Consider the following 12,757-nt stretch of genomic DNA (forward strand, 5'->3'; position numbering starts at 1 on the left):
TTCCCACCATCATTAGCATTATTAGTGTACCTTAGCCTATCCATGTCCATTTTTTCAAGGAGACTAACAAAATTAGTATGAGAACCAAGCATATTAAATTTAGCGAAGACCTTTCTAGCCTCTCTTGCTAGACCACCAAATTCTCTAAGAAGGGTTTCTAAAACACAATCTTTCTTTTCCCCCTCTTCCAAATCACAAAGTGTAAGAAACATGTGTTGGATTATAGGATTGAGATTAACAAATTTAGTTTCCAACATGCGAACTAAAGCAGCAGCAACAATTTCATAAGTAGGAGCAAGTTCTACCAAGTGTCTATCTTCAAAATCTTCAACGGTACTAACATGACTGAAGAATTCTTCTATATTATTTCTCCCAATGATAGACCCGCGTCCTACTGGTATGTTTTTTGTGGTAAAATTAAAAGGAAACATGATGAAACAAGTAAAGTAAATGCAAGTAACTAATTTTTTTGTGTTTTTGATATAGAGTGCAAGACAGTAAATAAAGTAAAACTAGCAACTAATTTTTTTGTGTTTTGATATAAGTGCAGCAAACAAAGTAGTAAACAAAATAAAGCAAGACAAAAACAAAGTAAAGAGATTGAGAAGTGGAGACTCCCCTTGCAGCGTGTCTTGATCTCCCCGGCAACGGCGCCAGAAAAAGAGCTTGATGGCGTGTATTTCACACGTTCGTTGGGGAACCCCAAGAGGAAGGTATGATGCGCACAGCAGCAAGTTTTCCCTCGAAAGAAACCAAGGTTTATCGAACCGGGAGGAGCCAAGAAGCACGTTGAAGGTTGATGGCGGCGGGATGTAGTGCGGCGCAACACCGGGGATCCCGGCGCCAACGTGGAACCCGCACAACACAACCAAAGTACTTTGCCCCAACGAAACAGTGAGGTTGTCAATCTCACCGACTTGCTCGTAACAAAGGATTAACCGTATTGTGTGGAAGATGATTGTTTGCAGAGAAAACAGTAAAAACAAGTATTGCAGCAGATTTGTATTTCAGTATTAAAAGAATGGACCAGGGTCCACAGTTCACTAGAGGTCAGGGTGGGCATTCGGTTTTAACCGAAATTTCGGTTCGGTTTTTGCGGTTTTTGAACAAATTCGGTTTTCAAAAATGGTAACCGAAATTGGCATGAAAATTTAGGAAACCGAAGATTCGGTTAACCGACAAATTCGGTTCGGTTTTCGGTTAAAACCGAATGAACCTACTCACTTGAACAAATAGTAGGCATCACCGAAGAAAGCAAATAGTGATTGACATATCAACACAAAAAGCATCAACTGCGCAAGAAATCGACAAATGAGTACCAATTGAGGAGGGATACTATTTGGTAGGCTACGGCACTCGTTGTACAGGTGCATCACTCGTGCGCGATTAAAAGGGGTAGCTAAGACTTCGAGCGACGTGTTCTATTATGCAGGCTTCACACTATATTCAGATAAAGCTAGTACATCAAAGACCAAAGTCATACAGTGAATGAACAATTTTTGGAACATCAAACGCAATTGGGCTTCTATGGAATGATCGGTTTATGCACAAATTGATGGTAGGTTACTCAATTCGGTCTATTCGGTCTTGTTCGGTTGGTGGGGCTAAAAACCGAATTCTACCAAATTTAATTCGGTTAGTATAAATGGAAACCGAAAAAATAGCGGTTAATGGAAAAAACCGAGATTTCGGTTAGTTCGGTTTCGACTTCGGTTCGGTTTTCGGTTTCACGGTTTTTATGCCCACCCTGAACTAGAGGTGTCTCTCCCATAAGATAAAAGCATGTTGGGTGAACAAATTACAGTCGGGCAATTGACAAATAGAGATGGCATAACAATGCACATACATGTCATGATAAGTATAGTGAGATTTAATTGGGCATTACGACAAAGTACATAGACCGCCATCCAATCTGCATCTATGCCTAAAAAGTCCACCTTTAGGTTATCATCCGAACCCCTTCCGGTATTAAGTTGCAAAGCAACGAGACAATTGCATTAAGTATGGTGCGTAATGTAATCAATAACTACATCCTCGGACATAGCATCAATGTTTTATCCCTAGTGGCAACAGACACAACACAACCTTAGAACTTTCTGTCACTATCCCGGTGTCAATGCGGGCATGAACCCACTATCGAGCATAAATACTCCCTCTTGGAGTTACTAGCATCAACTTGGCCGAGCCTCTACTATAACGGAGAGCATGCAAGATCATAAACAACACATATGCAATAACTTGATAATTAACATAACATGGTATTCTCTATCCATCGGATCCCGACAAACACAACATAGAGTATTACAGATAGATGATCTTGATCGTGTTAGGCAGCTCACAAGATCCAACAATGAAGCACAATGAGGAGAAGAAAACCATCTAGCTACTGCTATGGACCCATAGTCCAGGGGTGAACTACTCACTCATCACTCCGGGAGCGACCATGGCGGTGTAGAGTCCTCCGGGAGATGAATCCCCTCTCCGGCGGGGTGCCGGAGGAGATCTCCGAGAATCCCCGAGATGGGATCGGCGGCGGTGGCGTCTCTGGAAGGTTTTCCGTATCGTGGTTTTTCGCATCAGGGGTTTCGCGACGGAGGCTTTAAGTAGGCGGAAGGGCAGAGTCGAAGGGCTGACGAGGGGCCCACACCATAGGGCGGCGCGGGCCCCTCCTTGGCCGCGCCGCCTTGTGGTGTCGCCACCTCGTGGCCCCACTTCGTATGCTCTTCGGTCTTCTGGAAGGTTCGTGGCAAAATAGGCCCCTAGGACTTGATTTCGTCCAATTCCGAGAATATTTCGTTACTAGGATTTCTGAAACAAAAAACAGCAGAAAACAGCAACTGGCACTTCGGCATCTTGTTAATAGGCTAGTTCCAGAAAATGCACGAATATGACATAAAGTGTGCATAAAACATGTAGGTATCATCAATAATATGGCATGGAACATAAGAAATTATCGATACGATGGAGACGTATCAGCTACCGAGGCCGGCATTGCCGATCTAACGCAGGTGCGGCAGAAGCGGGGAGAGACAGTGTCTGAATACATTCAACGTTTCAGGACTGTCAGGAATCGATGTTATTCGGTTCGTTTATCTGAGAAAGAAGCAGTCGAACTGGCAGCATTGGGCCTCGCAACGCCGATCAAGGATCTGGCTTTCCAAGCGAGTACGGTTCACTCGTCGCACATGGTACGGAAACTCACATCGTATGAGCAGCGGCACCCTGAATTGTACCGGGACATGAAGTTCAAGCGTCCGGTAGGCCTGGTCGAGACGAAGAAGCCGAAGTTTCTGCAGAAGACACGGAAGTGGCCGTCGGCTGAATGGGCTCGGGGGCAGCTCCCGTGTCCTGCAAATGGGTGAAACCACAAGGGCCTGCAAAAGGGTTTGACTTCGATTTGAGCAAAGCTGAGCAGATATTCGATCTTTTGCTTAAGGAAAAACAGCTAAAGTTACCCGAAGGCCATAAGACCCCTACGGCACAAGAAATGAACGGGAGGCCGTACTGCAAATGGCATCACTCGTTCACCCATACGACCAATGACTGCAAGGGGTTTCGTCAGCAGATCCAAACGGCGATAGAACAAGGCCGGCCGATCTTTAGCCGGCTTGCCATGAAAGTGGACACACATCCGTTTCCTGGCGTCAACATGGTGGAACCCGATCACTCCGCGAGGCATCGACTAGATTTCTCGTTCGATGTTAACATGGCAGGGCCTGTACGCCACCATGGCAAGGATAAAGAAGAAAGCAGTCCCTCCCGTGGCAAGGAAAAGGAGGAGGCCGATCCACGCGACCGGCCCCGATATGGTGACAGACGGCACCCCACCGAGGAACAAGTGAGAAGCGTGCGATACCAAAAACCACTCTCCACGCATCTCCTCAACAAATATGAATATCAGTATGACCAACGTCGGCAGTACGATAGAGATGACGAGAGATACAATCGGTCTGATGAAGACAAAGGAAGGTACCGTCGGCAAGGTAGAGACGACGAAGGATATGAACACCACGCTAAGGGGAGGTCAAGAGAGCAGGAAGACATGGATAGACACTGAGGCCTGTCCCTTCTTTAAACAACTGCTGGGATTCAGGGATGAGCCGATTGCCTACAATCGACAACTGCCCGGAGTGTAGACGCCGGAAGAAGGGTGCGGGGAAGTTTCGGTTTTCAAGCGTCTAGGGCCTCTCCCGCCACAGAACAAACGAGCTGAGTCATCTCAAGATGAAGACTTTGAGGAGTCGAGAAGATGAAGAAGAAGATAGGTACCACCGGCCAAGATGGTGCCCCGATGGACTCGGCCACTCCCAAAAGCGTAGGGTTCAGCGGCTACGTAGCTTGGAGCAAGCCGAAGCGCGATACTTGCACACGTTGAGGAAAGCGCGGCCCGATCTGGCCGTGAAAACTCAGCAGACTTTGGACGAAGAGAGTCGTCCACCAAAGAAAGTTTGGCGTCCCAAGCAAGAAAAAGCCGATGTGAGTACATCGGCTGGCACAAACATGGTGTTCATCCTTCCATCGAGTTTCGTGCCCCGGGAGCGAAGAAGTGCCGATAGCACGGTTTGACTGCGGTCCACGGCCGGTCATCTTTGAAAAGCCACGAGAGAAGGGCTACAAACACATGAAGGCCATGTACTTAAAAGGTTATATCAATGGGCAGCCTGTCGGCAGGATGTTGGTTGACACGGGAGCGGCGGTCAATATAATGCCATATTCCATGCTACGGCGTTTGGGATGCTCCAGTGCTGATCTGATCAAGACCAACATCACACTAAACAACTTCAACGGCCAAGCATCAGGGACGCAAGGTGTCCTAAACGTGGATCTAACCGTAGGCCGAAAGACGATCCCAACAACATTCTTCATCGTCGACAGCAAGAGCACCTACGTTGTCCTGCTAGGAAGGGATTGGATTCACGCCAACTGCTGCATTCCATCTACAATGCACCAATGCCTGATACAATGGGATGGAGACGACGTGGAAGGCGTACATGCAGATGACTCGATCGAGGTCTCAATAGCCGACATGAACATTTGGGACTCGGAAGACCAAGAGCCGCTCTCTGGAATCAGTTTGGACGGCTGTGATCGCATCGAGGTGACAAAAAACGGGGTGAGGCTGGTCTTATCCACCGGCCTGATAGAGTAGCAAGAGCAACATCCATCGACATACGGGGCAAGGCCGATCCCTGCGATCGGCCCCAAAAAATAAAGAGCGAGGATTTCACCTCAAGCGTGCCACGTAGTCGTGGTAGGAAGACTCCCTCCTGTAAGGGAGCACATACAAGTTGAAAACCTTCATTGAGCAATTCAATCAAAATGGAGGCCGATTCCAGTAATCGGCCAAAATTATCCTCGCCATACGTTCTGCCTGTGTTCAACGTCGATTTAACAGGCGACGGAAAACTAGGGTATGGGTTTACGCCAGCTGATGAGTTAGAAGAGATTGATATTGGTCCTGGGGATAAGCCACGACCTACATTTATCAGCAAAAAGTTGGATCCGCATCTGAGGGGCCTGATGATAGCTTTGTTGAAAGAATACCCAGATTGTTTTGCTCGGGATTATACGAGAGATGCCCGGGTTGGACAGGAGCATCATTGAGCATCGGCTCCCTCTTAAGAAAGGATTTCGGCCGTTCCGGCAGCGAGCACGGCGGATGAAGGCCGAAATTCTCGAAGAAGTCAAGAAGGAGATTGAGAAGATGTTGAGCGCCGGGTTCATCGAGGCCATGCAGGTATGCTGAGTGGATATCTAGCATCGTACCTGTAGAGAAGAAGGACGGCCGATGGCGTGTCGCCATAGACTTTCGCGATCTCAACAGAGCCACTCCGAAGGATGAGTACCCTATGCCGGTAGCCGAGACGTTGATCAATGCAGCAGCTGGTCATAAGGTTTTAAGCTTCATGGATGGCAATGCCGGTTACAACCAGATTTTCATGGCTCCAGAAGATATACACAAGACTGCCTTCAGAGTACCAAGTTCGGTGGGCTTGTTCGAGTATGTGGTCATGGCATTTGGGCTGAAAATGCCGGGGCAACGTACCAACGAGCCATGAATTACATCTTTCATGATCTGATCGACAAGTTGGTGGAGATCTACATTGATGACGTGGTGGTCAAGTCTGTTTCAGTGGAGGGACACCTGGAGGATTTGCGACGCATCCTGGACCGAACTAGAAAGTTCGGACTAAGAATGAATCCAAAGAAGTGTGCCTTTGGTGTAACGGCCGGTCAATTCCTGGGCTTCCTAGTTCATGAACGTGGAATTGAGATCGGCCTGAGAAGTCAAGAGGCAGTACGAACAATGAAGCCACCTACCACAAAAAAGGAGCTCCAAAGTCTCATCGGCAAGATCAACTTCGTCAGAAGGTTCATCTCTAATCTGTCAGGACGAATTGAGCCGTTCATGGGATTGGTAAAAATCAAACCTGATGAGGAGTTTCACTGGGGGGCAGAGCAACAGCGAGCGTTTGATGAGATTAAGGAATATCTAACGAAGCCGCCCGTGTTGGTTCCGCCTCAGCAAGACAGACCATTCTATATTTACCTGTCAGTAGCTGACACTTCCATCGCCTAAGTGGTAGTGCAAATCTATGATGGTGTAGAAAGGGTCGCTTTCTACCTCAGCAGAAGGATGTTGGATGCAGAGACTAGGTACCCTGAGATCGAGAAGTTGTGCCTCTGCCTATTTTTTACCCGCACCAAGCTTCGTCACATCTTTCCGACGGCAGAAATCGTCATCATCCGCAAATCGAACGTCATCAAACATATGCTATCGGCTCCTCGTGTTAAAAGGCAGACTCGGTAAGTGGATGTTTGCATTATCGGAATTGGATCTCCGGTATCAACCTGCGAAAGCGATCAAAGGACAGGCGTTGGCTGATCCGATCGCCGAACGAATCAACACCGATATAGCAGACCGTCCGTACGTGCATGGGCCATGTTTTTCGATGGATCGGTTTGCGATGATGGCTGCGGCATCGGCATTCTACTCGTGTCGCCCCGGGGGGCAACCTACTCCTTCTCCATCAGGCTGTCTACCCCTTGCACCAACAATGTCGCTGAGTATGAAGCAGTACGTAAGGGGATGGAGTTGCTTATTGAAGCCGGGGCGGAAGAAGTGGAACTTTTTGGAGACTCCAAGTTGGTGATTTCCCAGCTCACGGACGAATATAAGTGTGAGAGCGAGTCGCTCTTCCCATTATGGATGCAATGTCGTGAGCTGATGGCACAATTCCGGTACATAAACTTCAACTGGGTCCCGAGGTCGCAGAATATTGAGGTGAACGATCTCGCACAGATGGCGTCAGGTTACAAGGATATGGTAGATTGAGCTGATGTCCAGGTACAGTTCATGGAACCGGATGATTGGAGAGCCGATATCTTCAATTACTTGAAAGATTCGGCTCGGGGGGCACCTAAACGGATAAGGTACAAAGCCATGAAGTATGTCCTTATTGGAGATGACATGTTCTACAAGACTTTGGAAGGGTTACTTCTCAGATGTTTGGGGCCAGCCGAGTCAAATCGGCTCTTACACGAGGTACACGAAGGCGCCTGTGGAACTCATCAGTCGGCTCATAAGATGAAATGGTTGATCAGGCGATCGGGGTTTTATTGGCCCACCATGCTGGAGGACTGTTTCAATTACTATAAAGGGTGTCAAGCATGCCAGAAGTTTGGGAAAATTCAGATGGTACCCACGTCAGCAATGAACCCCATCATCAAGCCTTGGCCATTTCGAGGTTGGGGCATGGATATGATCGGCAAAATCCATCCTGCATCGAGCAAAGGCCACGAGTGGATTTTGGCCATCACAGATTATTTTACTAAATGGGTGGAAGCCGTCCCTATGAAGTCAGTAAAATCAGAAGATGTTATCAACTTTGTGAAAGAACATGTCATTCATAGATTCGGGATTCCCCAGACTATCACGACCGATGGAGGTTCGGTCTTCATTTCTAAAGAGTTCAGAAAGTTCTGCGACGACATGGGAATTAAGCTGATCCGATCGTCTCCATACTATGCTCAGGCAAATGGGCAAGCTGAAGCGTCCAACCAGAGCCTTATTAAGCTGATCAAGAGGAAAGTTGATGAGCACCCTAGACGATGGCACGAGGTATTGTCAGAAGCTCTGTGGGCTTATCGCATGTCATGTCATGGAGCAATAAAAACTTCGCCATACCATCTGGTCTATGGACAAGAAGCCGTGTTACCCTGGGAGATCACGGCTGGGTCGAGACGTGTCACGTTTCAGAATGACTTAACAACGGAAGAATATGCAGCCCTGATGAGTGATAGCGTTGAGGATCTGACGGAACTTAGGCTTTGGTCACTTGAGAAAATTAAGGAGAACAAGGCCAAGGTGGCTCGTGCATATAATAAGAAGGTGAAGCCAAAGGAGTTCCACGTTGGTGATCCGGTATGGGAAGGCTGTATTGTCGTTGGGGACTAAGGACAAGGCGTATGGTAAATGGTCTCCAAATTGGCACGGGCCGTACAGAGTCGACCAAGTCCTAAAGGGCAATGCATACATGCTCGAGGAGCTGAGTGGTGCGAAGTTCCCAGTTGCTGTCAATGGTCAGCATCACAAAAAATATTTCCGGAGTATGTGGGATGATGGACGGTGAAATACGGGGGCCGATTTTAAATCGGCCAGTAAAAATATTTCCCGAGTATGTGGGATGATGGACGGTGAAATACGGGGGCCGATTTTAAATCGGCCAGTAAAAAAATCTAAACAAAAGCATAGCTGATGCACTGACATCGACTTTAGAGCTGAAAAGCCGATGCGGAGCCATCGACTATAGAGGAACAACTGTCATAAGAAAGTATCAGGTCACCATTCAATTTTGCATTCGATTTTGGGGCTGGTCTTGTTGGCGTTTTGGGTAAAGACCGATGTATTGCCATCGGCTTTTTGAGCAATGATTTATTTTGATAATCGGAAGAATTAAGCATGGAATCCTTCTTCATTGATTTAAAAGGGGATTTCTTACAAAGAGGAGCCGATTGCTCAGGAAAGGAGGAACAAAAGGAGAACAGATTGCTACTACTAGTCCTATGCTAGTAGTCCCTACTCTAAGGGCCGTCGCTGTCCTCGTCGTCGCCGTTGTAGCCGCCGTCGGTGCTGCTGCTGGCGAGCTCCTCGTCGCTGCTTCCGTAGCCCTCAACAGGGGCTTCTTCCTCCTCATCATCGTCATCTTCATCGTCATCTGACCAGGCCCAGCCGCGGAAGCGCTTCGCCGGCGGCTCGTCGGAGGAGGTGTTGTCCTCCTCTTCCTCCTCTTCGTTGGAGGAGGCGTCCTCCTCCTCGTCCTCCTCTTCTTCCTCTTCGTCGGAGGAGGTGAAGTTACCCCAGGAGAAGAGGTCATCCTCACTCTCCGCCTCCAGTTCCCCGTCGATGAGGAACCGGAGGTCGTCCTCCCCATCGGTCAGGAGCAAATCACCATCTGACCCGACGAGGGCCTCGGGTGGGTCATCTGGCACGAAGTCGAAGTCCCACTCCTGCTCATCCCACTGCTCGGGAGCGTGCCTATTATACGCCTCCATCTGGTTGTACTCTGGCATCGGCTCACTCGAGGAAGAAGATTGGAAGGAGAGAGCCGATGAAGCAGAGGAGGAGGATGAGTCCATGGTAGAGGAGAGCTTTTCAATGGCTAGTACTGAGCAGGGGGATGAAGAAGCGAGTTGCTCGACGCGGTTAAATAAAAGGGGATATAGTGGAGATTTAATGCTGTGGCGGTTTCCGAGGACATGGTGCCAAATCTGTCAAATCGTGCAGAGAAGTTGAGAAGGCAAGGCATCATGATGAAAGGATACTGTGACGGTTCTGCTCTGCCATGACGTGACCCTACGAAGCAAAAAAACAGAGTGTTTTTGAAATTATCATTGCCAAAACCAGGGGGGCATGTGTTATCACCAGAATTTAACCAAGTCTGGAGATGGGCCGTGATTAAATGGGCTCAGAGGATATGCACGGAAGATATTCCTGAATCGGCCTTGTACAAGAAGTTTGGGCTAGATTGCCCGTGTATCTGTAAATTATAGTAGGTTACGTGTCGGTTAGAATTAAGAGATAGAGTTTAGCTCGTACACGGCTGGGTTTATTCCCAAGTTAGAAAGTCTACGGACTATAAATATGTATCTAGGGTTATTGAGAAAGGAGGACGATCACGTTCACAACAAATCAATCTAGGCGCATCGCCACCCCTTGTTTCGAGGGTTTCTCCCGGGTAAGCAACATGCTGCCTAGATCGCATCTTGCGATCTAGGCAGTATCCGTTTATTCGTTGTTGGTATTGCTCGTGCTGAAGCCCTTTTGATGGCGAGCAACACCCTTATCGTAGATGATTTGGGGCTGACGTCGATGCTTTCATGATATACTTGCTTAGCTACGCTACCCCACGATATCTAGCTGCCCTTACACCTATCTTAGGTGTAAGGGCAGCATCTTGCTTGTTCTTTATTTAGTTGATCTAATCCGTTATAGTTGTTCTTTGTTCTTCAAGGATTGGTTTGATATCCGCATGGTTAGGCCTTATAAACGGGTTGAACGATCCGGTAGTGCGTAAGGTGTGGTTTATTAAACCCTAGAGGGATTGTTCCGGGGATCAACTTCATGTTGGTTTTTAGGCCTCTTTAGGGCTGGTTTTCCATTATCTTACGTATCTGCTAGGCTCAACTACGCGTAGGATGTTCCGATTATGCGGTGAAAACCCCAAACTATCGTAGATTAGTTTAGCTTGATATCGATATAGCATGATCCCCATGTCATTATAAATCTAACATGAACCATGGGGCAATCGGCTCTTTGAGCCGATCCACAGGGCAACCTAAGAGCCGATCGAGACTCGTATTTAATGTTTACGTGTTTGCCATGCAGGAAACTAGTCGAAGCAATCCATCACCTTCCTGACCAGGTATAGGTCAGGTGGCACGCCCTCGCAAACGCCAGGACGTGTGCCGGAGCATTGCGGGCCGTTGCCCGAGGGACCAGGATCCACCGCAGTCTTGGGAGCCTCCCGGCTCTACGGTGTTGCCCGTCGCTACTCGCCGGTGGGTTTTTGGTAGGCAACAAAGTTTCATTTCCTTATGGCTATATTTTTCTCCACTCCGGAGATGGCAAGCTCCACGTAGGAGAAGCCCATGCCTCTTCACAATCTTCCATGAAGAGGTCATCGGAGCACCAACTGCCAATCCAACTAGGAGGTCACCCTCCAAGAATAACAAGCTCATAGTCCCACTCGAACAAATCATAATGGAGAGCTCAATACTATGCCATAATGCAATGCAAAAAACCAACAAAAGTGCTCAAATCATTTTCCCGCAAATCCCAGCAAAACAAATCCTATTGAGAAACTAGAGAGGAAGAACAATGGTAGAGGTCAAACAATGAATCCAAGATTAAGATCCCAAGAGATCCCCTAACTTAGAGAAGGAATGGATTGGTGGAGGTCGTAGATCTAGATCACCTCTTTCAAAGTTCTCAAAAAGATGCAATACTCATAGGAGGGAAGGAGAGAAAGCAAGCTTAAAGGGTTCAATTGTGGTCAAAAACATGCTCAAGAAACCTAGCTAAACAATGGGGAAGAAACCCCTTTATAGGAAAAGAAAATTGACTGTTTGGGCCAAAACGAGCATACCATTCAAGATTGGCGAAAATTCCGGTTCACCGGTTTCCATGAGTGAATGTCCGGCAAACCGAAAATCCTGAGCTAGAATGCCTTAGTGTATAGTGCTTTGGCATATAAATTTTGGCGGTTGTCGATTTATTTCGGTGGTGAGCCCAAATGCGTCGTATGGACGCTAGTTCCGTTGAAGCTAACGAAAACTATGATAGCTTTTGGGCCCGGGCTCCGATTTTAGCAAACTTGAGATTTTTTAAAAGCTAAGAGCAACAAGCTCTATCTAATAGATTCTATAACCCCAAGAAAGAGAAAGGGGTAAAATACGAAATAAGGAGCGGTATGAAACCTCCCTAAAAGAAGAACTAGTAAAACCTCCAAACTCGGAAACATATAAGGAATATGCATACAAATCCGTTTTCGATGAACTTGGGTTCATTGAAGAGCTAGCAACAAGATCAAGAACCTCACACGAAGAAACACCAAGAAGCAGAAAGAATAAGGGGATGCAGAGTATGCAAAGGGTTGAGCAACCTAAGATGATGTTATCAAGTTACCCAAATGAAAACATCTCTTGATAGTGCGGCTATCTATCCTATAACCCAGACTGCCAACAACCACCTTGAGACCGGTGAAAGGAAAACTTAGAAAGGCCATACCTTTTCCTTTTGCATCCTGCTTGACCTTGATGATGACGCCTCATGCTTCATTCAAGATGGAATACTTCACTTGATGATTGTTGCTTCGTGAAGACTCGTAGTTTGCTCCATGATGACCTCCAAGAGCACAAAATCGTTTAAGCACGTTTCGGTGGAAGTATTAATTCCGATTTTATAGCAATCCCAACAAAGAGCCGAAAGATAATTGTTTTATAAGTGTTTCTGTCGCACCCAAGGTGCCACGTGTATTTACTTTTTTAGGAAAAAAGATGTATAATAAGCCCTAAGGTATCACAAGTCTTGAGTAAACTGACTACAAGTAATAAAACGGTAAAAGGATGAATAATGAGTATGGTTTAATACGATCTAGTAAAATAAAGTACGAAAGTAATAACATAAACAGTAAATGATTACGAGAGTTATTTTGAATTCCTGCAGATGACAAGTTAGGCGTCGAGAGGTTCAGTT

This window comes from Lolium rigidum, chromosome 4 (assembly GCF_022539505.1).
Source record: "Lolium rigidum isolate FL_2022 chromosome 4, APGP_CSIRO_Lrig_0.1, whole genome shotgun sequence".
NCBI lineage: Eukaryota > Viridiplantae > Streptophyta > Magnoliopsida > Poales > Poaceae > Lolium > Lolium rigidum.